Genomic DNA, 27,731 nt, shown 5'->3' on the forward strand with positions numbered 1-27,731 from the left:
TGAGCTTTGCAGTCCTTTTAGCTGTAGTCCCTTATTATACAGGAGCCTGGTCTCTGTGGGGTAAGGTGTGGGGTTGGGGGAGCATCCTGTAATCCTATGATTAGGTCTCAGTTTTTTAGTGAGCATGAGCTCTGAGGCTGTGACTTCAACAGTGCTTCTCAGCACTTTTTTTCCCTCTGTAGGTGAGAAGGCTAGCAAGGGTGTAACTTCCCTTTCCCAAAGTTGGTAAGCTCTGGTAAAATAGTTCCTTTTTTTTTTTTTTTTTTTTTTTTTTTTTTTTTTTTTTTTTGCGGTACGCGGGCCTCTCACTGTTGTGGCCTCTCCCGTTGCAGAGCGCAGGCTCCGGACGCGCACGCTCAGCGGCCATGGCTCACGGACCCAGCCGCTCCGCGGCACGTGGGATCCTCCCAGACCGGGGCACGAACCCGCGTCCCCTGCATTGGCAGGCGGACTCCCAACCACTGCGCCCCCCGGGAAGCCCATTTCTTTTGAGTGTAGTTCTTTACAAAGGGAACAGAATGTTCGGGAGTATTTCAAAATGGTTACTTTTCCTCTCCCAACTGCAAGAAGCCTAAGGGGATCTTTCTCTGATCTTCAATGTGAGAAGCTGGTAAGGATCCTGGAGGTAAAACTCATAAATGTGAGCTGTGTTCCCCCAAACTTGGCCCCTGGTGTTTTGATTTCAAGCTAGTTTACATTGCACCTTTGGCAATTTGTCAATAACATTTGAAGTGTTCCCATAGGTTCTGGCTCCAACTTGGGTTTTTGCTCTTGACTGTGGTGTTGGAAAGCTGTGATTTTTGGTATCCATCTCTCCAGCTTTCAGGGCAGTGATTTATCCTTGACCTTACTTTTCTTATAGATCTAAGAAAAGTTGATATTCAGTTTCTTCAGCTTTTTCTTTATTTTGAGGAGGGAGTGAGAACTTCCACGCTCTTTACATGTCAGGCCAGAAACTGGAAGTACAGACCCCTTTCCACTTCAAAGCCAGCAATGGTCTATCAAGTCTTTCTCTGGGATTAGCATCTGAACCTCTTGAGGGAGGCCATTATTCTGTCTACTACAGGCCCCAAGTTCACAGGTCAAAGAAGTAGGATTAGAACATAGGTTCCCTTCACCCTGGGCCATCTCTTTAAGTACCTTTTAAATTTGTTTAAAATCCTCTCTCTCTGTCTCTCTCTCTTCTTCTCAAAACACCAGCTTTGCAATTATTTTCTCATTTGGATAACATTTTCTTTTGCCTATGACACTGTTTCTACTAAAACTCTACAAATGTGGTTTCAGTTTGGACTTTAGTCTCTCTGCCTAAGATGATTCTTGATAAAAAGTACCCTGAAATTATATCTAGCAATTAGCATCAAAATCCATAGCCCTTACCAGAAGGCTATACATTACAAATTGATTTAGCTCATGAAGCCACATCCCTCTGTGAAATTAGAAGCAGTCATATAATATTGGAGACCGACAGACTATTATTGTGAACATTATAGAGATGAGAAGATAACTGAAATAAACAACTGGTACTAAAAAAAATAAACAGGGTCAGTACTTCTATGCTTCCAGGTATATAAACTCATATAAGTTCAGATATACTCTTCTGTTAAATTTCACTGGATGTAGCATCAATATTTCAAGTGCCTATTAGTTAGTTTCAATGATCCTTACATAGAAACAAAGTTTCAATAAACAATCTAATATCATTTATAAAAGCAAAGATAAGTTTTCAAACCAAATTCCTTCAACATAACATTAATACAACCTGGAATTATATGGCGTGATAAAAAAAATCTTAAAAAGGACTAAATTTGTCTATATTGCTCATAAATTTTGAAAAATTTTGAATCTTGGGCATGAGGCCCAAGTCCAGGTCAAATGGATATTCAATTCAAATTGCCATCTGCTAGATATTTTTGAAACTGATGTAGTATAAATTTGTATTTAAATGTGTTTTAGTCCTCAAAATGTTCATACCACAAAATCACCATTTTGACTGGCATTAATTAGAATATTTGTCTGGCAGTATTGGCAGAAAGACCAAGAATTGAATATAGTAACAATGTACCAAATTAATTGCCTACCGTGATGGACATCTAGGGCCAAATATTCAAAGGGCATCTACAACTTCTTCTATGAGGGCAGGTTTGAGCTGTTTCAAATAATGCATACATTGCCAATCCTGTTTCAACAGAACAAAAGGATGTCAGTGGAATGCTTTCAGGGGTAAGAAGGTTGAAGAAAGTTATTTCTGACTATGACTAAATTGTAAGGCACCAGCCACACAGATTAAGAGACTGCCGCAAGTGGTTCTAGTATGCAAATTTATTTTCTGCAATTATATTCTTGAGTGTGGTAGAACTATAGACAGACAGGTTACAAAATCTATTATTTTAAAGAAATTTCATTGCATATAGCCTATATTCTTTAGTAAGATGCCATAAAAATAAAAAGCATAAGAATGCTTTATTCTATGCTATTTCATAATTTTTCATATAAAACAAAACTTAACTATGATTTATAATTACATAAAATCTATATATTTTGAACTAATATATTTCTACTATATGAAGAGCAGATATTGTATTGCTATTAAACTCTTAAAATTAAACTCTTAAACTCTTATTAAACTCTTATAATAATGTGATAAATCATGTTCTTTTGGGGCAAATATTAGATATAAAAAATGGAAGACAATAAGGAGTAATCATTACACTTTCAGGAGTTGGACAATTATTTAAAATGTCTTAGACCTATTATAATATGCTTTTCTTTGAATTTTATTTTATTTATTTTTTATACAGCAGGTTCTTATTAGTTATCTATTTTATACATATTAGTGTATATATGTCAATACCAATCTCACAATTCATCCCACAACCACCATATAATATTCTTGTAATCTAAGAATTAAAATATAGAATTAGTATAGATTATTCAGTGCATTCTCAATTATGAAGGGAAACATTACCAACAATTTGTTGTGGTTTCTTTTGGACATACGGATTTTTAAAATTTTAATTATTATAGTTTTTATAATACATATATAGTATATATATCCTGTTAAGAGCTAATTAAATAAAAATGTTACCTACTTATTTTGTACAAATCTTTATTGTGTATATAACTCCTCAATGCAAACACTGATACTAATTTTTGAAATTGTGTTTCTGTGGTAGATATAGGACTTATGATATCAACATATTAAAGGATCCCTGTGAATGCTTGTTGTAAGTGGTAATAAATATTTATAGCCAATCTAATATAAAGGAAATAATTTATCATAAGGTCTTAATGTAAACAACTAAATTCTTTATCATCTATTTCATTATTTCTAAATATCTTCTAATTATTTAATCAAAAATTATGAAGCTATTATGAAGGTGTTCTCAAATGAGAACACATAAATGAAAAAATCTTGAATACTAGCAGCGATATGGATTTTGAGATTTTTTTATAGTCTGACCTCAACCTGTCTACCCCTGCAGCTACAGCTCCCATTCTCTTCCAGGTAATTTGTTTTAAATTGTGCTGTTGTTAGCATTGTCAGACAAAATACAGGGAATCCAGCTAAATTTTCATTTCAAATAAACAACAGATACTTCTTTTAGTATAGTTTGTGTCAAATACTGCATGGTTCAATAATACTAAATAAAATACTTAATACTAAAAATACTAGTCAGAAGCAGTGTGGAGTAGAATAGAGTATGGTATCAGTCCCGTGCAATAGTTATACTAAAAAAAAAGAATTGTTTATCAAGAATTCAAATTTAACAAAGTTTCCTGTACTTTTATTTACTAAATCCAGAACCCCTAACCATTGCTAATTTGGTGAAGCTGGGAAGTATGTTTCCCAGAGTCTCTGTCACTGTATATAGAGTTAGCCCAAAGAGGACCTTGCATATAATTTAAATGATGGAAATGAAGTGGCCACTATTACTCTGTAAGTCTTTGAGGTCAGATATGGTAATGAACAGAGAATTGCCAATTGGGCTTCAGCTGAATCTCACTCACCACTGCTTAGCCCAGGACTCTGCATCTTGAGTGCTGATCTTTCATGAGTGATAGTGGCCCCAGAAATTTGGTTGTAGCAAGAGCCTCCATAGACTTCTCCAGGAGCTGGCAGGGACATGCTTGGGTTCTCAGCTTCCCCCACAAAAGCTCCAATTTGCTCATCTGTGTTATGCTTCATGAAGTGTTGTTAGTCTATCTTTGTGTCTACTCATTCAACCGATCTTTACTTCTCAGCCCCTCACTCCTGTAATATCCATGACTTTCATAATTCTCATCATGGTTCTTTATCTCTGACTAAATTCAGGTAATTATGGACAATGGAGGTCTCAATAATCTTATCTAGTTATTTTCTTTCACTGTAAATTGTCAAATGTGGCAATTTGCTTAGTGGGTATATCGACTCCTTATGGATCATATTGTGTTAAGTAAGCAAACCTTCTTACTATTACCCCTATCAATCCATCAGCAAAAGGTTTGTTTCCTATCTTGCAATGTTGGCTGCTGTTTTATAGATGTTATTTCCCAATGGAGGTAGGATTAATGGAAGAATAACGTTTTCCTTAAACTGGTTAGTTGAAGGTGCCACTTGGACATATTGGGATCCTCAGACCAGTTGACCAACAAGCAAAGAAGCAGGTTAGCATACTGGTTGAAGTGGCTTATTCTGACTTTATAGAGGAACATAGGTTTACAATGGAAGAAGTGCAGAAAATGCCTGGAATTCAGGAGAAACTTTGAGTTGCTTCTAATCGATAGAATATGGTGAAGTCAATGTGGTTATCACTCCTTTGGTTATGTTACATTATATAGGGCTCTGTCTTAGCTGATTGCAGAGAGATCCTCTCCCCCTTGTCTTGGAGACAAGATGTTATGACAAGACTGTCTAAGGAGGGAGTAACTTGGAAGCAAACCGTGGACAGCCTCTAGGAGCTGAGGGCCTCATTTTTACAGTTGCAAGGGATTGAATTCTGCCAACAACCACAGGGGTTTGGAAGAAAACACAAGCTCCAGAAAGGAAGACGGCCTGGCTGACACCTTGACTAGAGCTTTGTGAGACCCTGAACAGAAAAACTAGCTAAGCTATATCTAGATTCTTAACTCACAGAAACTGTGTGATAAGGAATCTGTGTTGTTATAAGCTGATAATTCTATGGTAATTTGTTACACAGCAATAGAAAATTAACATATCCCAGAACACTCATAATGATTCTGCTTTCCTGACAAACCTGATTGATTCCCACTTCATGGTACATACTACAGTTGGATTTTTTAGAGTTTTTCCCCAGTTCTTTTGAGATATAATGGACATACAACATTATATATGTATAAGGTGTATAACATAATGATTTCATATGTGACTATATTGCAAAATGATTACCACAATAAGATTAGTTAACATCCATCACCTCACAGTTACAATTTGGTGTGTGTGTGTGTGATGAGAACTTTAAAGATCTACTTAGTAACTTTCAAATATACAATAATACAGTATCTTTCAAATATAGCAATAATACAACTTTCAAATATACAATATAGCAACTTTCTTAGCAACTTTCAAATATGCAATAATACAGTATCTTAGCAACTTTCAAATATACAATAATATTTGTAGCAACTTTCAAATATACAATAGCAACTTTCAAATATACAGCAACTTAGCAACTTTCTTATACAACTTTCTTAGCAACTTTCAAATATACAGTAATACAGTATCACTAACTATAATCATAATGTTGAACATTACGACCCCAGAGCTAATTTATCTTTTAAGTTTGTACTTTTTGACCAGCGTCACCTAATTCTACCATCTACTATCCCCCACCTCTGGCAACCACAGATATGATCTCTGCTTCAGTGAGTTTGTTTTTTTGAAAAAGTCCACAGATAGGTGACCTCATCCAGTATTTGTCTTTCTCTGTCTTACTGACTTATGTCATTACTGTTTCTCCTCACTAAACTGCAAACTTCATGAAGGAGTTTCTTCTTTGTATCTCCAGTCTCAATATACGAGGTACCAAACGAATAGCTGCAGAGTGACAATGACTGACTGATCAAATCAATGAAGTAATGGACAAATTATGATTCCATATCAGATTTTGTTTGGAAAGCGAGAATGAACCATGAGAGCTAAAATTGTCCTTATTCTCTGTAAGGATGGTGAATTGCTAACATTTCTAATTACTAGCATAAAGTTGCTTCAGGAGAAGTTTAAAAAATCATTTTAGTTCTCTGATTATGAGTCATCATGATATACAGAGTTTGACATTAGAATCACTTGAGGTACTCATTAAAAAATGCAGACTTACGGCCCTTAACTCAGGTACAATGGTTTAGGATTTTTCAGAGTGGGTCTCAGAACATGCTTTTTACACAGACTCCTCAAGTGATGTTTATTCACACAAACATTTGACAACTATTTCTGGAGAAACATGACTTTCCTTTTACAAAATTTTAAAAAAATATCTGTTTTTACATGAAGTAGGTTCTTCACTGTGCAAACTAGAAAATCAAAATCTTCTATACTTATAATTAGGTAATAACAATGAGTTCATATACTGTTGCTTAAAGTCAGAAGACAGTTGAATTGAAGAAATGAACGAATTAGACTAAGGGATATATGCCAACAATTGAAAAGGATCATCTAATGACCACGTAGAACTACAATTTCAGAATTTTATTTTATGTATTATGTGTTAAAAATTACACTCTTGATTCAATTACTTTTTGAAATGTTAAAATTCAGAAAACAATCTTTTTTTTAACTTAACTGTGAACATAGTGTCAGATTGTTAGTGTTTTTCCATAATTTTAAAAAGAAACCCCAATTCCATTTCTGTTAATTAGATCTCAGGTTTATAAAAAGAATTTTAATATTTATGTCTTGGTCCTTGTTGAAAGGAGGATATTCTGTTAGCATTTCACTAGTATAATGATATATTATCTTTAAATCTACTCGTCAAAAAACCCCATGAGTCATTCACTGAAAAATGAGTAATCAAGAAATTCTTTAGCGTGCATTGTTACACCAAAATCAATAATATGTTTTATAGAAAATATTCTGATCAACCTTTAATGGTAAATGTATTTATATTATACTTACTAACATAAAGCAATTACAGTTTTCTAGAAACTTGAGAGAGCGTGAGAAAGCTGTACACTAGTACAAAAGTAGAAATGGTTTATAGTAGTTTGTAGGAATTAATGTTTAATAAAAGAGTAATAAATTTATTTCAATATTATAATACCAAACACTAATTTGCCTTTAAAACATATAAAGTAATTAAAGTACATGATGTTATTTCTTACTCGCTCACCTATCCACATCTCAATGTGTTTTGCAAAGTGACATGAAATGAGTTAATTCTTAAGAAAAATAAGACTTAATTATTAAAATTGCAATATAATAAATGGCTTCAAAATTGCATTTTTTGTACTGTATGTTAATTAACTTTTTAAAAATCGATTTTTAAACATACTTATAGAAGTATTCATTTATGACCTTTCCAGTACCAACATTTTCTGATTAAAAGAAAAAAACAAAAAAGCCAAAAAACAGCTCTCCTAAATTTTGAAATTGGGAAGCTTAGTAGATATTGCGAAAAAATGGAAGACTGGAAAAAAGCCTGGCAATTCAATCAGGTGACATTGTTCAGATATAGAAATATCTCTTATCAATATATTACTAAAATGCAGTGGTTTATTGGAGTTTTAAAAGCTTAAGTAAATAAATATGCAGGCAAGATAACATTTTAAGAACACGATAAGTTAAGATTTAGACAGCCACCCATAATGTATGTGTTAGTGGCAATCATTTTATTTCAGAACTGATCTATCGTAAGTATACTTTGACAAATATATGTATTGTTTATAATGTTATATATTTTAAAATGTTAATAAGTTTAGATTTTTTAAGAAAGATATTAAGAAAACAATTATATTGCAGTGATGACAAATATATTTAAGATATACTGTGAAGTACAGTAAAAATAGTACTGGGCAAAGAATCAGAAACCATACCATCTGCACATTCTCACCAAATTATTAGCAGTTTGATCTTGGATAAGTTAAATATAAGATGGGGTTAAAAATTAAATATGATGATAATTAAGTTGGTTCTTAAACTGGTCAATATTATTAATGAATATTAAATGCTTAACACTCATTTGTAAAGGATGTCTTTTAATTATTTGTGCATTAGTTCACAAAATACTGCAATGTAAGTTAAAATTTGAGACCAAATACTATCAGATATGTTTTTAAACTGATTTAATTCTATCAAATAATTATAAACGCAACATTGCCAACTGATTAAATTTAGGCTGTACATATAAATTTAACCTGTACATATATGATAGAAAGACATTCACAATTTGGTATTAATTTTGCCAATTGAGTCCAATTATTTCATTAAGTTTACAATTATAGATTTTCAGTGTCCTTGACTTTTAGAATTTTAAAGTAGGAATGACTTATCATCTCTAAAATCCAGCTAATGAAACTTAACTTTCAGTGGCCCTCAGGGACATAAGACCCTTCTAGGGTCTTGTTATTAAAAGTGTATTCCTTTCTTAAATTGGGCCCTCGATATTGCATAAGCTTCAGGCTTCAGGTACTCATATACATTTCCAACTACTAAAGAGGGACTCCTTTATTTCCCTTTTTTCCAGTGTATGTGTGTCTATATGTGTATATAGGTATGTATATAGTTATTTATATATGTATGTGTGTGTCTGTGTATATCTGCTGTTGTTGTCTTTTAATATTTAAATATACATATTCCTCCAAGGGAAGAATTTTAATAGGCCTAGTTTGAATAGCTTGCCTATACCAAAAGTTAAGGGGGAGAGCAAATCAAACTGTTTTGAAGCTGAATTATAATCAATCTTGGAATAGGAAGACAGAACTTCTAGAGGAAAAAGTTGCTCTTCCAAACAATGGTTGGACAGACCAAACATCAGAGGACAAACATCATACATATGTTTGGAAAACAGGGCATGAGTTGGTAGTAGGCAAAAGATAAGCCTAGGGAGAAAGCAAATGCCAAATCACAGGAGCCTCTACATGTGGTGGCAGTTATGTTTTATGGAATTCAGCTGCAGAACCATGTACCTTGTTATGGATTTTGTCAAATGAGGCAATGCAGCTAGAGTTTAAGGAGAGGGATAAGCCTTGATCTGTCTTAGAAAACTGAATGTGTTATGTGACTTTCATAGAAAATGAGACAGAGAAAGAAACCCAGATTTAAAGGATGAGAAGACAAAAGAAAGTCTAATTATAACCATTTATTTTGCATACAGAATAATATCTGTAGTGTTCTGATGACTGATACATATATTTTACTTAATAGTAAATCAATGGTAAGTTATTTAACATATTTTAGTAATGGACCAATCTTTTATTATTTTGAAATTATTTACAGGACTCTTTTAGAGATGTATATTTTGTAAAAGAAGTTCAGCACAAACAACATAATTATCTCATTCCAGCTTTGAAAACTAATTTCATCTTGTAAGAATAACAACATTAGACATGTAAATGAAGAAAACACTTAAATGATGCTATCAAAGGAAAACAATTTCCTGCTGTTAATTGAGTGCTTTGACAAAATTCAAGATATATAAAACTGTGAAATATTGATCTTCAATGCTGATAACTGCAGTTCTATTATTAAAAAACTAAAATACTGATTTAAGAAATTCAATTTGATGAATGTTTGTGAAATAGAGGTGCAGTTGTTTTCTCTACAAATATTGACCTCTACAGAAAAAAAGGTGGAAAAAATTCTTGTTTTTCCTGCTTTAAGCAAATCACTCTATGGTTTTGTGTATGTGTGTGTAGGATACTTGCATTAATATCTTTATAAAAGAAAAGCAAGTTTTTTTAAATCTTTGTTGACCTGAAACAAATAGACTGCCACATACTTCTCCAGCAAAGATGAGTTTGCTGGGGATCAACAGAGAATTTCAATTCAGGGTCTGCAACCATGGCGAGTCACATGCAAATTCCCTGCATGGCAAAAGGAGAACACTATTACAGAAAGGAAAGGGAAGTTGGGAGGGCCATAGTAAAGAGTCCATGGTTTTTCATTGGCTGAGTCCTTGCCAAGAAGTAAGAGTCTTCCTTCTTCCTCTTGGGCTCTGCTATTGCCTCAGGGCATGAGAGCTCCCCTTCTGGTCCCCCAACTATTTAATTGAAGTTTCTGTTTATTAATTTTCTACACATTCAATGCTAATATTTATCTTAATAATTTTCAGTCATTTTAATCTTTCTAAAAATTTGACAAGTGTATTCGTAGCATTCAGTGCTGACCAAATTTCATATAACTTTTTCACTCATAAACTCATTCATTTCACACATATATGTTGCTCTATTCTATAAGATTTATAGATTACAGGGATACAATGAGAAAAAAAGTTTTTACTTTTTCATGCAATGATTTGATTTTATCTCCTCTCTTAGGATATCAATTATATTTCTTTTTAATATTTTTAGTGGTTGCCATACAGCTCCCAATATATATTTTTAACTAAGCCTCCCTTTAAATAACACTAAAGTGCTTCAAGTGTAGTGTAGCTACCTTATCATAGAATATTCTGAATTCCTCTCTCTCAGCTCTTATGACATTGTTATTCTTTTCACTTATTCATATGACATATAACTCAGTATATTGTTACTATTTTAAACAAAAGTTATATTTTAGATCACTTAAAAATGAAACAAATATTTTATTTTACCTTCATTTATTCCTTTTCCAATGGTCTACCTTTCTTTATATAAATCTGAGTTTTTCATCTTTATTATTTTTCTTCTGCTGAAGAATTCCTTTTAACATTTCTTGCAGTTCAAGTCTGTAAGTAATAAATTCTCCGTTTTTGTTTCTCTAGAGAGTTATTTTATCTCCTTCTCTTTAGGAGAATAATTTTGCTACATATAGAATTCCAGTTTTGTTTGTTTGCTTTTTTTCCCCAACACTTTAAGTATTTCACTCTACTCTCTTCTTATTTGTGTGGCTTCTCATGAGAAGTCCACTGCAATTCTTGTTCTTGGGCCTTTATGGGAAGACATTTTATTTTGTTATTCAAGGTTTTCTCTGCCGTTGATTTTCTGCAGTTCGAATGTGATATGTCTACGTGTTTTTGTTTGTTGTTTTATTAATCCTCTGGGTTTCCTCCGAGCTTTCTTAGTCCGTAGTCTGGTGAATATCGTTAATATGGGGAAGCTTTTGGCCATTATTATTTCAAATATTTTTTCTGATTTCTTTTGTGCTCTTTTATTCTCCTTCTGGAACACCAGTTACATACACGTAACAGGGCTTGAAATTTACCTACAGTCCTTGGAGACAACAAGGCCCTGGGTGAAGTTGTGTAGTGTTTTTTAGTTTTGGGTTTCTCTTTTTTTTTGTTTTCCAGTCTCTACTTGTGTCCCATCTACCTATAAACAGAGGTCAAAATAATTTCACGGCTGCCCCTAGAGCCACATCCTGGGTGGGATAGCTCTCCCATGGAGGAGGGGTATAGCAACGTTAAAATGCAAAGAATTTGAACACAGGAAGGGGTAAAGAATGGATGTCAGGATTGCAGTCTATCACTGATCTACCCCATTCTTCTTGATAACACTGTCTTTGGAATCCACTAACATTTCAGTAATTTGGACTCATCGCTTTGTATGGGTGCTGTCATGAATGCACTCATGGCCTGATCTCAGTACGTCCTGTATCTCGCCTATCCATCTCTTGCTTTTCACTGTCAGTTTTTAGATGAAACCCAGAGTAGCCTTTAAAACTCTGAAAACAGCTTTATTTTATTTTCATCCTGATTTGATGATTTAGATGCATATATGATTTTACTTTGTAAATAATTTTCTCTTAGAATTCCAAGTGATTTTTCCATCTTCTTTCCATTTCTAAGTTCCTGAGAAGTATAATGACATTATTCTTTTCTCTGTGGAGATGAACTGGTTTTTTTTACTTAAATTTCTTAGGCCGTTTTCTGAAACTTGGAATTTTCAAATATCACTAAGATGCATTAAATGCAGGTTTCACTTTCTTGTCTTTTTTAAAAAATCTGTCCATTCATTTGTTTTAGCACCTACATTGAAAGACTTGATACTTTTCTTTTCAAAAACAATTGTGTTATTCTACAATTCCTCCCTTCATCCAATATTTCATCTCCTCAATTTTGGTCTCTATATCATTTTTCTCTCAATATTTTTATTTACTTGTCTTTTTATCCTATCCCAGTGCAGTATCATTGATATTTTTTCTTCTAACTAACTGCTCTACTGCTGTATTTTTTCTAATTATTAAGAGCTCTTTCTGTTATTCCATTTTTCCAATTTTTTCTAGTATCCTTTTCTGCTTTGTTGGTAAAATATTATTGAATTTGAGGACATTATAATCTATTTTAAGAACATTATTATGATGTACTTTTTGAATTATCCTCTTAAATATTTCTTGATATTTTACACTAAATTATCTATTTTCTTTCCCCAATGTACTGTGATCTTAAATTGCCCATGCATTTTTAAAATGGGAGACTTCCTTAAATTTTCCTAAGTAGATGATTTTTTTTTTGCTATTTTATATGTATATTTATTTTCCCAATAGTTGTCACTCTCAAGTAGGGAAATAAAATAATTAGAAACTCATTGTTGGATACTGATGCTGCCATTTAGCACATTTAGCACATTGCACTATAGGGTTCATGGCAGGAGAAACTTATGGATAGAGTTTACCTAGGGCTACCATAATCCATATCTCATTCTGGTGAGAATAATGCTTAGGTATTTTTTCCAGTTATAAAATCAAGCTCTACATACATGTTTAGGGATAGAGTTGGTGTAATTTTTGCATAGATAGGATTTAGCAATGCCTTATTTCTAGCCTCCCTTTTACTTCCAGTCCTCACTACTTAATCACATTATGCTCACCTTTTCCCTATAGTTCTAATTGGCAAATCAGTTTCCTCCTCTTGGTCTAATTTATTTTGGACTCTGAACTCATTTATTCTGCCTTCGTGGTCAGCATCTTTTACCCTCAACTTATCTTTCAGACATGTGTTATTATCTTTTGTCTACCCTCATAATCTTTCATCCTTGTCCTATTAATCCTTTTAATATTTTAAAATTTAAATAAAGTCTCAGAAGGAAGAGAAAATAAAAACATTCTGGATGTTGGCTGTGTAGAATTGGAAGTCAATGTGATCCCACAGTTTTCAACGATTTACAGACCTTGTTACTGCTTAAGGGTTTAATTGTTTAGTACAACTGCCATATTGGCATTGCCATCCATTTAACATGGCATTACATTTCTTTGCTTCACTCAGTGGTTTTGAGCCACTGCCTAATTAGATACAAAGAATGTAACAGTAGGGTGCTGGGTTTTGTTTTCCCTGTTCAGTAGGTGTTTATTAAATAAATACTCTGTTTCTAGCACAGTGTTCTAGCCAGTGACATGCAAAAGCAATAGATAATATTAATTCATCATATATTTGTCCTAGGCACTAGGTAAAGCACTTTGCAACCAGCACTTCATTTTATATTCAAGCAACACTTTTGAACTAGATAATATTATTATTTCTCTGTTTCACAAGAGGACTCTAACATTTACCCAGTTTGATTCACCTACAAATAACAAAGAAGAGTAAGGACGCTAGTTTGTCTGTCACCCAAGAATGTGTTGTTAGTTTAAAAATGTTTGAACTATGCTCTCAAATAGTATCTAGGCTAAAGAAAGAAACAGAAAAATGAACAACTAATCATTTAACATGAGTGATGTTTATTCTTCTCCCTTCCCAAATTTCTGCCCCTTTACTGATGGCCTTTTATTTCCTAAAGGAATAAAGATTAGTGTCAAGGCTCCCAAAAACAAATAGCGCTCGTGTTCGTTTGTTTTTTTAATTTTTATTTTAGTAAAGTTGCTCAGTTAGGACAGGCAGAGCCAGAGAGAAAGTCATCATGCATTATTTTATTGAAGATAGGTTTTTACATGAGTTTCAGCTCAGGAATTAGCAATTTTTCAAAAGAGAACACCATATTGCCACCAAAATGGGCTTCAATTTTTTGTGAAGTTAAGTTAAATATATAAAAATAGGAATTAATAGGGCAGATGGAGCATAACTCCCTCATTCACCCAAATTTCATTACATATGAATATTTCCAATCATTTCAGTACATGATAGTGAGATGAAGGTGTATTATCATACCAGGTATTTTGATGCATGTTGGGAAGAGGAAGAGTTGAAGTGATTGATATTTGAAGTAGAGCCAGTCAAAGAAGCCACAGTCCAGAACATTTGCAGGAGGTGTTTTTAAGACATACAGAAATAGAAGAAGAAAATATTTGAGCTGAGGTGCCAGCCTTTTTGGCCTGTCCCTATATCACAAATAAAACTTGCTAATCACTGCACCATGCTTGCAAACATAGAAACCTTTGTCACACTCCCAGGCTGGGCAGAGACCTGCTGCATAAGTGTGTCAACACAACTGCTGAAGAAATTTACATAGTTCCCCATGTTAAACTTTTTAAGTTTTGACTAATAAATATGAATGGACAAGGGAGAATTACCAGATATTTAAGGGACATAGAAGTACAAATTTAAAAATAAAACAACTCAAATGACACATGCAGAATAGCTTTCACAATGCAGAGAAAAATCAGGAAATATAAAATAATTTAAAAGAATTCAAATTAGTAGCTTCAGAAAGATTCATGAAGATATTGGATATATAAAAATGGCATAAGCTGTTATGAAAAGGAGAAAGGAGAGACTATGAACAAGTTCTTAGATATCGAAAATACGATTGCTTAAATAAAATATTTAATAGACGTTCTAGAAGAAAAAAATCGAGGAAATCTCCCAACTGTAGAACAAAAAAAGAAATAGAGTTTAGTAATAAGAAGGAAACATTGAGAAACCTGAATCATTAATTTAGGAGGTTTAACATTTATATAAAAGGAATTTCAGAAAGGGAGAACAGAGGAAATGGAAAGGAGAAATTTATCAACGAAATGATAAAAGCAAATTTCCCAGAGGTAAGACACAAGCCTGGACTTGAAATTGTAAGAGCTCATTTAATGCCTACCAGAACAGATCAGACAAAAGATTTACAAAGGAAAATAAAATAGTGTAACTTGAAGAAGCCTAGAAAATTACAGAATTATAGAAAATGTTCAAAACTTTTATGTATTTCATGTATTCATTTGTTCATCTGTCATTAATGAATGACATACCTTGGCTATAAAATGGTGAATAAAAGAGGAAAATCCTCTCTATATTGAATATTATGCCTTATTTTAAAAGAAGAAATGCCTGTAAACAAAAATATAGTATACTTGCCTTAGAAGGCTAGGACTGCCATAAGAGAATCCCAAAGAGTTTAAACAACAGAAATTAATTATCTCACAGTTCTGGAGGTTGGAGTATCAAGATCAAGGTGTTGGCACCATTGCTTTCTGGTGAGGACTCTCTTCCTGACTCCTGGATGGCTGCCTTCTCATTGTGTCCTCACATGGCCTTTTCTCTGTGTGCAAAATCCTAGCGTCTCTTTCTCTTCTTATATCAGTCCCATTGGATTAGGGACCAACCCTTACTACCATATTTAAACTTAATTACCTTCTTAAAGGCTCTTTTTCCAAATTTAGTCCCATTGGGGGTTAGGCCTTCAACTTAAGAATTTTGGGGGAACACAATTCAGTCCATAACAGTAATATCAGTTTTGATGAAGCAAAATGGGATGGGGGAGAATGTGTTGGCAAACACTTTATGTAGAGTCAATATTAAAACGCTCTACAGTGAGGGGAGATTTGAGTGGAAGTTTGGAGGAGGTGGGACAGATGAAGATATGAGGGCAAGAGTATTCTACACAGAAGAAGCAATAAGTGCAAAAGCCAGGGGAAGAATGAGCTTAATTGTTGGAAAAAGAGAAAGGGAGCAAGAAGGTTTAAAATGATGGAGACGGAGAGTGGTAGTGATGTTGGTGGTTCTGCGGCCAGCAGTAACAAAGAAGGGACTTGTAGGCCAAGGTGAAGGATTTGTATTTTAGTTGACATATAATGGAGGAATCATTACATGACTTGGACTAGAAAGCATCACCATCTATGTTGTATTCTTTCAAAGTTCACTTTAGTTGCTTTATGAACAACAGACTATAGGGATGGAGTGAAAGTAAAGAGACTTGCAAGAAAATAATTTTAATAATTCATATGAGAGGACAAATATAGGATGCAAAGATAATTCAAGAAATAGAAGAGACTTAATTCTAATTAGTAGCTGCAGAGGGATTTGGGACCATATTGTATCCGTCGAAGAAAATTTAAAAAACCCCATAATTAAAAGCAGCAATGAGAGGCTGAAAAATAATTCTTGGAAATTGAAAATACGGCTAACTAAATACATCCTCCACTGTTGCAACAGAAAGAGAAAAGACACTGGGGAAGGCATATGGACTTTACCATGATGCAGAAATGACTATCACATTTCTCCTTTGGAAGGGAAGGGTAAGCATCATGTACTAGTCTCTGTTCCAGAAATATACCATGTCCTTCTGGTTAGATGTAGAAAAGTTCATTGTAAGACCAAGGAACTTTACCCACCTCTATTTATTCATTTTGTTTCATTGCAGATAAATCCTTTTGTTCTTGTTTTGTTTGGTTTAGGTTGGTCAATCTCTCTGACCCAGGTTTATTTACTAGATTGAGCAAGCATAGATTCCTTTTTACCTAGATTCATTTTGACAAGGTTTTGGTTTTTTTTTTAAATTTTGTTGAATGGTGATTCATGTCCTTGAAAATCTTAGCTTATTGCCTGTTGATTTTGCTTTTGGAAAATCTGTTTGTTAACAGACAAATTCAGAAATATTACTAGGTCATTCTAGTCAAATACCCAGGTCTGCTTAAGAGGGGTGTGAAGACTAGGCTACTTTTTCATGGCATCATCTCTTAACAATTCTTGAGTATTCTGTCAGCTCATTTTACTACTTTTCAGTTTATTCCTAAAGTACTAAGTAGTAATTTGGAAAACGTGTTTTTTTACACAGGGAGCTTTCAGACTCGGTGAAGTGTGTTATAATTATAAATAGATAACCAAGGCTATATATGGGTCTGAGGTTACATCAAAAATTGTTTTACAACTTTAGAGTTTCCCAAACTTTTGAAATTTTAAGGTGAAGATTCTAAGTCATTCTTTAGATTAGAGACCAGCATATTGAGACCAGAATAATGTGGAAGGGTGGAATCAAAGCATCATAAGAGTTTGGATTTTCTTTAGAAGAACTTCTCTAAACCTAAGCAAGTTATTCTCCATAAAATTTCTGTCCTTTATGATAATGGCCCTCCATTTCTACCATGACACAATAGATTCTCTCTCTCTAATAGAAAAACCTTCCTACACATACATAAACTAATTATTATGATGATAATGACATTGAAAGAGAGTCTGCCTTCCTTGAACATGAACATACTCAAAACAGAGAGAAAAAGTAAGTTTTTTCCCTTGGAATACTTCTTTCCACTTGGACAAAGAAGAGCTTAAGCTGGCTGTCTCTGAAGCTTCAAATGTTAACACACACATTTCAGCCTGCTGATCACCCATCATTTTTAGCATTAGCAATAGTAATAGAGTATTTGATGTTAAGGACAGCTAATATGGATTAATTTCTTAAATTATAATTGCAGTCAGCTTCCCTCAGATTGTATACAATTGTATAGAACCTTCCAGAAATCTTTGGGTTAACACGCTTTACGATTTGTTTACAGACAGGAAACAGTTTTGCCTGATCATCTTAATTAGACCAGTTACATTTCACTTTTGGGCTGTATCGTGTTATTTGTATCAGAGCAACTTCATACCCCTATATCCCAGTCTGTTGATATTCCTTCTAATATCCCATGTTATCACTTTGGGGAAGTCTAAATAGAAGACTCCAGAGTCCCCTCACCATGACAAAAGAGAGAAGACTGTCCTTGACTAGATGTAGACAATGTAGAAAAGTCCAAAGCATAATAAGACTTGATACATAATGTAAAGTAATGAGATAGAATTCAAAGATTAAGAATGTCCAGAGGCTAATTTTGTTCAGAGGGGCACACTTACTAGATATCTGAGATAAGAATCAGAAAAAAAAAAATCTCAGAAAGGTGAAACAAAATTGGAGGAGGAATATCACATAGTTAATTCCAACTTCAAAATTCTGGAAACAAGTGTCATTTAGAGGGAAAAAACGTTCCCAGTGATTTAAGAAGTGGTTGGTTGTGGCAAGATGGCTTTAAAATTTGAAAATGATTTCTTTTGCTTTTCTCAAAGTATATTCATTATCAAGACATGACATTTATATTAAGAAATGCACAAAACGCTGCCAACATATTTACAACATGGCAGTACCAATATTTACTACCAGCAGGAGTTTATGAGAGTTCAGATTTCTCCTTATTTGTTAGTTTTTTTTTTTTTTTTAATTTTCATCATTCTAGTAGTTGTGCAGTCATATTTCATTTGAGGATGAGTTTGCATTTTCCTAATACCTAATGATTCTGAGCACCTTTTGTATTTTCATTGGCCATTTGGATTTTTTATTTGGTGAAGGTCATGTTCAAATTTTTGGCTTATTTCTTATTGTATCATCTGTCTTTTTCTTACATATTTGTAGGAGGTCTCTATACATTCTGTATGTAAGAAAGTATAATTTATTAATACATTCCTTTATCTTTTATTTATGCTTTTGTGCTCTTTTTAAATGAATCTTACCCCACCCCAGTTTACAAGGATAGTGTATGTCTTGTTCTAGAAGATTTATTGCTTTAGCTTTTGCATTTAGGTCTAAAATCTGCTTGGATTTTTTGTTTGGTTTAAGTATAGATCAAAATTTATTAATTAATTTATTATTTATTTTGTTGTTTTCCCATCAGAATGTATAATCAAACTTACATCATTTATTTCAAAGTCTATTTAGTTTTTCCACCTGGGCCCCTTCTCTTTGGTAGAATTGGACCATATGTTTACTTCCCCAGCACCACAGAACTGTGAAAAATACTGCTTAAGTTTCTGCTTTCTGCTTAGCCTCTGGGTTTCCTACTCATGACCTTAACTCTCATGATACTCTTTAGTTTAAACTATTAAGTCTTCTTTGGGTAAAACAACCAGTCTCAGCAGCGTACATTTCCCAAGTACAATTGAACCTTGATTAAGAGTGCTGGGATATTTGATGCCCACTGAAATCTGGAGGAAAATGTCAATGAGCTTAATATGTGAATATTATATATAAAATGAAGCTACATTTATTTGCAATTTAACCTTTTTCTTAATTAAACTCATTCAATTTGATAGCTCTCAAGTTAAAAAAAAAGTCTAAAAATATGTCATTAATGGTAACCTTAATGCCAGTAATTACTCAGTTTTAACAAATCCAGAAAAGCAATAAGTAGTACAAAAATTATGAGTCAAAACTATGTTTAAAAGTTACTTTTTGGTATGGTCTGAATTTTTTTGTCCTCCTTAAATTATTATGTTGAAACCCTAACCCTCAAAGTAGATGTATTAGGAGATGGGGGCTTTTGGGATATATTTAGTTCGTAAGAGCAAAGACTTCATGAATGGAATTAGTGCCTTTGTAAAAGAAGCTCAAGAGAGGTCCCTTCCCCCTTCCACCATGTTAGGACACAACAAGACGGTGACCGCTATGAAGTAGGAAGTGGGCCCTCACCAGAACACAGCCATGTTGATAGATCATTCCCTAATCTTTGGACTGTACAGCTAGGGCTGTGGACTTCAGACATTCTCCAGATTGTGCTTTCTCTGAGTCACATTAGCTCTTATACACATAAGTATACAGAGATCCAAGGCTAGAGATGGTGAAATAAGACTAAAGTTTTAAAAATAGTAAATATGTTTTTTGTCTCTAATCTTCTGTCTTCTGGATTCTGATTTTTGATTGCTGTGTTTTCTCTCATTAATCCTGCTTGAGGTTCATAATGTGTCTGTTATCTGTAGCATGATGTCTTTTATCAATTTTTGAAATTTCTCAGATATTGATTCTTCCTCATTATCTCTCTCTTATCATTAAGTTTCAATAACATATCTTAAATTTCTTCATCTCATATCCCCTATGTTTTTTGTCCTTTCCTATATGTTTCCCATCCATTATTTCCTTCTGACCCCTCTCCAATTTGCCAACTTTCTTATATCTACTTATTCCACTGAGATTTTAATTTCAGGTTTTATATATTTAGTTCTAGAATGTTTTGTGTTTAAAAATTATTTTTCAATGGATTGTCATTACAATTATGGATGTTACATAATTAGTCAAAACCATTTGAACATATTATAAGATTGGTAGTTACTAAAAATGAAAAAATAATTATAACAGCAATTCTTTTATTTTTTACACTTTTTTGTCTTCTTTTTTTCTTAACATCTTTATTGGAGTATAACTGCTTTACAATGTTGAGTTAATTTCTGCTGTATAACAAAGTGAATCAGCAATAAGTATACATATATCCCCATATCCCCTCCCTCTTGCATCTCCCTCACACCCTCCTTATCCCACCCCTGTACGTGGTCACAAAGCACCAAGCTGATCTCCTTGTGCTATGTGGCTGCTTTCCACTAGCTATCTATTTTATATTTGGTAATGTGTATATGTCAATGCAACTCTCTCACTTCATCCGTTCTTACCCTTCCCCATCCCCGTGTACTCAAGTGCAATATCATTCTCTACGTCTGTGTCTTTATTTCTGTCCTGCCCCTAGGTTCTTCAGAACCATTTTTTCCTTTTTTTTTTTTTAACATTCCATATACATGTGTTAGCATACAGTATCCATTTTTCTCTTTCTGACTTACTTCACTCTGTATGACAGACTCTAGGTCTATTCACCTCACTACAAATAACTCAATTACATTTCTCTTTATGGCTGAGTCATATTGCATTGTATATATGTGCCATATTTCCATTCATCTGTCGATGGATGCTTAGGTTGCTTCCATATCTTGGCTATTGTAAATAGTGCCACAGTAAACATTGTGGTACATGTCTCTTTTAGAATTATGGTTGTTTCAGGGTATTTGTCCAGTAGGGGGATTGCTGGGTCATATGGTAGTTCTATTTTCAGTTTTTTAAGGAACCTCCATACTGTTCTCCATAGTGGCTGTATCAATTTATATTCCCATGAACAGTGCAAGAGGGTTCCCTTTTCTCCGTACCCTCTCCAGCATTTTTTGTTTGTAGATTTTTTGATGATGGTCATTCTAACCTGTGTGAGGTGATATCTCATTGTAGTTTTGATTTGCATTCCTCTAATGATTAATGATGTTGAGCATCCTTTTATGTGTTTGTTGGCCATCTGTATATCTTCTTTGGAGAAATATCTATTTAGGTCTTCCACCCATTCTTGGGTTGGGTTGCTTCTTTTATTGATATTGAGCTGCATGAGCTGCTCCTAAATTTTGGAGATTAATCTTTTGTCAGTTGCTTCATTTGCAAATATTTTCTCCCATTCCGAGTGTTGTCTTTTGGTCTTATTTATGGTTTCCTTTGCTGTGCAAAAGCTTTGAAGTTTCATTAGGTCCCATTTGTATATTTTTGTTTTTAATTCCATTTCTCTAGGAAGTGCGTCAAAAAGGATCTTGCTGTGATTTACGTCATAGAGTGTCCTGCCTATTTTTTCCTCTAAGAGTTTTATAGTATCTGGCCTTACATTTAGGTCTTTAGTCCATTTTGAGTTTATTTTTGTGTATGGCGTTAGAAATGTTCTAATTTCATTCTTTTACATGTAGCTGTCCAGTTTTCCCAGCACCACTTATTGAAGAGGCTGTCTTTTCTTCATTGTACGTTCTTGCCTCCTTTGTATAAATTAGGTGACCATACGTGCATGGGTTTATCTCTGGGCTTTCTATCCTGTACTACTGATCTATATTTCTGTTTTTGTGCGAGTACCATACCGTCTTGATTACTCTAGCTTTGTAGTATAGTTTGAAGACTGGGAGCCTGATTCCTCCAGCTCCGTTTTTCTTTCTCAAGATTGCTTTGGCTATTCGGGGTCTTTTGTGTTTCCATACAAACTGTGAAGTTTTTTGTTCTAGTTCTGTGAAAAATGCCAGTGGTAGTTTGATAGGGATTGCATTGAAGCTGTAGATTGTTTTGGGTAGTATAGTCATTTTCACAAAGTTGATTCTTCCAATCCAAGAACATGGTATATCTCTCCATCTGTTTGTATCATCTTTAATTTCTTTCATCAGTGTCTTACAGTTTTCTGCATACAGGTCTTTTGTCTCGTTAAGTAGGTTTATTCCTGGATGTTTTATTCTTTTTGTGGCAATGGTAAATGGGAGTGTTTCCTTAATTTCTCTTTCAGATTTTTCATCATTAGTGTATGGGAAGGCAAGAGATTTCTGTGCATTAACTTTGTATCCTGCTACTTTACCAAATTCATTGATTGGCTCTAGTAGTTTTCTGGTAGCATCTTTAGGATTCTCTATGTATAGTATCATGTCATCTGCAAACAGTGACAGCTTTACTTCTTTTCTGATTTGGATTCCTTTTATTTCTTTTTCTTCTCTGATTGCTGTGGCTAAAACTTCCAAAACTATGTTGAATAATAGTGGTGAGAGTGGGCAACCTTGTCTTGTTCCTGATCTTAGAGGAAATGATTTCAGTTTTTCACCATTGAGAATGATTCTGGGTGGTGGGTTTGTCATATATGGTCTTTATTATGTTGAGGTAAGTTCCCTCTCTGCCTACTCTCTGGAGAGTTTTTATCATAAATGGGTGTTGTAGTTTCTCAAAAGCTTTTTCTGCATCTATTGAGATGATCATATGGTTCTTATCCTTCAATTTGTTAATATGGTGTATTACATTGATTGATTTGCATATATTGAAGAATCCTTGCTTTCCTGGGATAAACCCCACTTGATCATGGTATATGTTACTTTTAATGTGCTGTTGGATTCTATTTGCTAGGGTTCCATTAAGATTTTTGCATCTATGTTCATCAGTGATATTGGCCTGTGGTTTTCTTTTTTTTGACCTCTTTGTCTGTTTTTAGTATCAGGGTAATCGTGGCCTCGTAGAGTGAGTTTGGGAGTGTTCCTCCCTCTGCTATATTTGGAAGAGTTTGAGAAAGATAGGTGTTAGCTCTTCTCTAAATGTTTGATAGAATTTGCCTGTGAAGCCCTCTATTCCTGGGCTTTTATTTGTGGGAAGATTTTTAATCACATTTTCAATTTCAGTGCTTGTGATTGGTCTGTTCATATTTTCTATTTCTTCCTGGTTCAGTCTTGGGGGGTTTTACTTTTCTATGAATTTGTCCATTTCTTCCAGGTTGCCCATTTTATTGGCATATAGTTGCTTGTAGTAATCTCTCATGATCCTTTGTATTTCTGTAGCGTCAGTTGTTACTTCTCCTTTTTCATTTCTAAGTCTGTTGATTTGAGCCTTCTCCCTTTTGTTCTTGATGAGTCTGGCTAGTGGTTTATCAATTTTGTTTATCTTCTCAAAGAACCACCTTTTAGTTTTATTGATCTTTGCTATTGTTTGCTTCTTTTTCATTTATTTCTGATCTCATCTGTATGATTTCTTTCCTTTTGCTAACTTTGTGGTTGTTTTGTTTTTCTTTCTCTAACTGCTTTAGGTGTAAGTTTAGGTTGTTTATTTGAGATTTTTCTTATTTCTTGAGGTAGAATTGTATTGCTATAAACTTTCCTCTTAGAACTGCTTTTGCTGCATCCCATGGGTTTTAGGTTGTCGTGTTTTCATTGTCATTTGTGTCTAGCTATCTTTTGATTTCCCTTTGATTTCTTCAGTGATCTCTTGGTTATTCAGTAGCATATTTTTTGGCCTCCATGTGTTTGTATTTTTAACAGTTTTTTTTTTTTCTGTAATTGGTATCTAGTCTCATAGCATTGTGGTTGGAAAAGATACTTGATACAATTTCAGTTTTCTTAAATTTACCAAGGTTTCATATGTGACCCAAGATATGATCTATCCTTGAGAATGCTCCATTAGCACTTGAGAAGAAAGCATATTCTGCTGTTTTGGGGTGGAATGTCCTATAAATATCAATTAAGTTCATCTTGTTTAGTGTATCATTTAAAGCTTGTGTTTCCTTATTTGTTTTCATTGTGGATGATCTGTCCATTGGTGAAAGTGAGGTGTCAAAATCCCCTACTATGATTGTGTTACTGTCGATTTCCCCCTTTATGGCTGTTAGCATTTGCCTTATGTATTGAGGTGCTCCTATGTTCGTTGCATAAAGGTTTACAATTTTTATATCTTCTTCTTGGATTGATCCCTTGATCATTATGTAGTGTCCTTCTTTGTCTCTTGTAATAGTGTTTGTTTTAAAGTCTATTTTGTCTGATATGAGAATTGCTAGTCCAGCTTTCCTTTGATTTCCATTTGTATGGAATATCTTTTTCCATCCCCTCACTTCCAGTCTGTATATGTCCCTAGGTCTGAAGTGGGTCTCTTGTAGTCAGCATATATACGGGCCTTGTTTTTGTATCCATTCAGTCAGGCTATGTCTTTTGGTTGGAGCATTTAATCCATTTACATTTAAGGTAATTATTGATATGTATGTGCCTATTACCATTTTCTTAATTGTATTGAGTTTGTTATTGTAGGTCTTTTCCTTCTCTGGGTTTCCTGCCTAGAGAAGTTCTTTTAGCATTTGTTGTAAGGTGGTTTGGTGGTGCAGAATTCTCTTAGCCTTTGCTTGTCTGTAAAGGTTTTAATTTTTCCAACGAATCTGAATGAGATCCTTGCTGGGTAGAGTAATCTTGGTTGTAGGTTTTTCCCTTTCATCACTTTAAATATGTCCTGCCACTCCCTTCTGGCTTGCAGAGTTTCTGCTGAAAGATCAGCTGTTAACTTTATAGGGATTCCTTTTTATGTTATTTGCTGCTTTTCCCTTGCTGCTTTTAATATTTATTCTTTGTATTTAATTTTTTTTTTTTTTTTTTGGTACGCGGGCCTCTCACTGTTGTGGTGTCTCCCGTTGCGGAGCACAGGCTCCGGACGCGCAGGCTCAGCAGCCGTGGCTCATGGGCCCAGCCGCTCCATGGCATGTGGGATCTTCCTGGTCCAGGGCACGAACCCGTGTTCCCTGCATTGGCAGGCGGACTCTCAACCACTGCGCCACCAGGGAAGCCCCTGTATTTAATTTTTGATAGTTTGTGTCTTGGCGTGTTTCTCCTGGTATTTATCCTGTGTGGGGCTCTCTGTGCCTCCTGGACTTGACTGACTATTTCCTTTCCCATGTTAGGGAAATTTTCAACTATAATCTCTTCAAATATTTTCTCAGACCCTTTATTTTTCTGTTCTTCTTCTGGGACCCCTAAATTTGAATGTCCGTATGCTTAACGTTGTGCCAGAGGTCTCTGAGACTGTCCTCAATTCTTTTCATCCTTTCTTCTTTATTCTGCTCTACGGTAGTTATTTCCACTATTTGTCTTCCAGGTAACTTATCCATTCTTCTGCCTCAGTTATTCTGCTATTGATCCCTTCTAGAGAATTTTTAATTTCATTTATTGTGTTGTTCATCATTGTTTGTTTGCTCTTTAGTTCTTCTTGGTCCTTGTTAAACTTTTCTTGTATTTTCTCCATTCTATTTCCAAGACTTTGGATCGTGTTTACTCTCATTACTCTGAATTCTTTTTCAGGTAGACTGCCTTTTTCTTCTTCATTTGTGTTGTCTGGTGGGTTTTTACTTTGCTGCTTCATCTGCTGCATATTACTCCGTCTTCCCATTTTGCTTAACTTACTATGTTTGGGGTTTGTTTTTCACAGGCTGCAGGTTCGTAGTTCCCGTTGTTTTTGGTGTCTGCCCCCAGTGGGCAAGGTTAGTTCAGGGGCTAGTGTAGGCTTCCTGGTGGAGGGTACTGGTGCCTGTGTTCTGTTGGATTAGTCTGGATCTTGTCTTTGTGGTGGGCAGGGCCACATCCAGTGGTGTGTTTTGGGGTGTCTGCGACCTTATTATGATTTCAGGCAGCCTCTCTGCTAATGGGTTGTGTTGTGTTCCTGTCTTGCTAGTTTTTTGGCTTAGGGTGTCCAGCACTGGAGCTTTGCTGGCTGTTGAGTGGAGCTGGGTCTTAGCATTGAGATGGCAATTTCCGCAAGAGCTCTTGCCAATTGATATTACATGGGGTAGAGTTCTCTGGTGGTCCAGTGTGTTGAACTCAGCTTTCCCACCTCAGAGGCTCAAGCCTGATACCAGGCCTGTCAGCCAGATGGCTCAGAAGAAGAGGGAGAAAAAAGTAAAGATAAATATATAAATAAATAAAATTTTAAAAAATAATTAAAATTTAAAAAATAAGTATTAAAATAAAAAAAATTTTTTAAGTAATAAAACATAGAAGAGAGCAACCAAACCAATAAACAAATCCACCAGTGATATCAAGCACTGAAAACTATACTAAGATAAACATAAAAATCAGAAACAAGTCACTCGCAGACAGCAAACCCCAAGTCTACAGTTGCTTCCAAATTCCACCGCCTCAATTTTGGGATGATTCATTGTCTATTAAGGTATTCCAGGATGCAGGGTACGTCAAATTCATTGTGGGGATTTAATCCGCTGCTCCTGAAGCTGTACGAAGAAATTTCTCTTTCTCTTCTTTGTTCACACAGCTCCTGGGGTTCAGCTTTGGTTTTGGCCCCACCTGTGCATATAGGTCCTCTGAGGGTGTCTTTTCTCCAACCAGACAGGAGCGGGTTAAAGGAGCGGCTGATTAGGGGGCTCTGGCTCACTCAAGCCAGGGGGATGGAGGGGTACGGAATGTGGGCCGAGCCTGCTGCGGCAGAGGCCGGCGTGACATTGCAACAGCCTGGGGTGCGCCATGTGTTCTCCTGGGGAATTTGTCCCTGGATCACAGGACCCTGGCAGTGGCGGGCTGCACAGGCTCCCAGCGGGGGAGGGGCAAGTTGTGGATAGTGACCTGTGCTTGCACTCAGGCTTCTTGGTGGCTGCAGCAGCAGACTTAGCGTTTCATGCCTGTCTGTTGTGTCTGCGCTGATAGCCGTGGTCACGTCCATCTCTGGAGCTCGTTTAGGCAGTGCTCTGCCTTCTGTGGGCAGAAAGGGAAGGAATCCCCTCTCCTCGTACACCCTGAAACAATGGTCTCTTGACTCTTAGGCAGTTCCAGACCTTTTCCCGGACTCCCTCCTGGCTAGCTGTGGTGCACTAGCCCCCTTCAGGCTGTGTTCACACCGCCAACCCCAGTCCTCTCCCTGGGATCTGACCTCTGAAGCTGGAGCCTGAGCTCCCAGCCCCCGCCCGCCCTGGCGGGTGAGCAGACAAGCCTCTCATGCTGATGAGTGCCGGTCGGCACCGATCCTCTGTGCGGGAATCTCTCCGCTTTGCCCTCTGCATCCCTGTTGCTGTGCTCTCCTCCGCGGCTCCGAAGTTTACCCCCTGCCCACCCCCTGTCCCCGCTCACGAAAGGGGCTTCCTAGTGTGTGGAAACTTTCCCTCCTTCACAGCTCCCTTCCAGAGGTGCAGGTCCCGTCCCTATTCTTTTGTCTCTGTTTTTTCTTTTGCCCTATCCAGGTACATGGGGAGTTTTTTGCCTTTTGGGAGGTCTGAGGTCTTCTGCCAGCATTCAATAGGTGTTCTGTAGGAGTTGTTCCACATGTAGATGTATTTCTGATGTATTTGTGGGGAGGAAGGTGATCTCCACGTCTCACTCGTTTACCATCTTGAAGCACCCCGATAGCAGCAACTCTTAATAAAATAGATG

General features: G+C 35.3%; 1 long non-coding RNA gene across 2 annotated transcripts in view; it reads left to right on the forward strand.

Annotated features, from left to right (window-relative positions):
- LOC307183813 overlaps window positions 1-27,731 on the forward strand; it is a 187,412-nt gene that overhangs the window by 80,617 nt on the left and 79,064 nt on the right. The window lies entirely within an intron of this gene.

The sequence above is a fragment of the Stenella coeruleoalba genome, assembly GCF_951394435.1.
Source record: "Stenella coeruleoalba genome assembly, chromosome: 3".
NCBI lineage: Eukaryota > Metazoa > Chordata > Mammalia > Artiodactyla > Delphinidae > Stenella > Stenella coeruleoalba.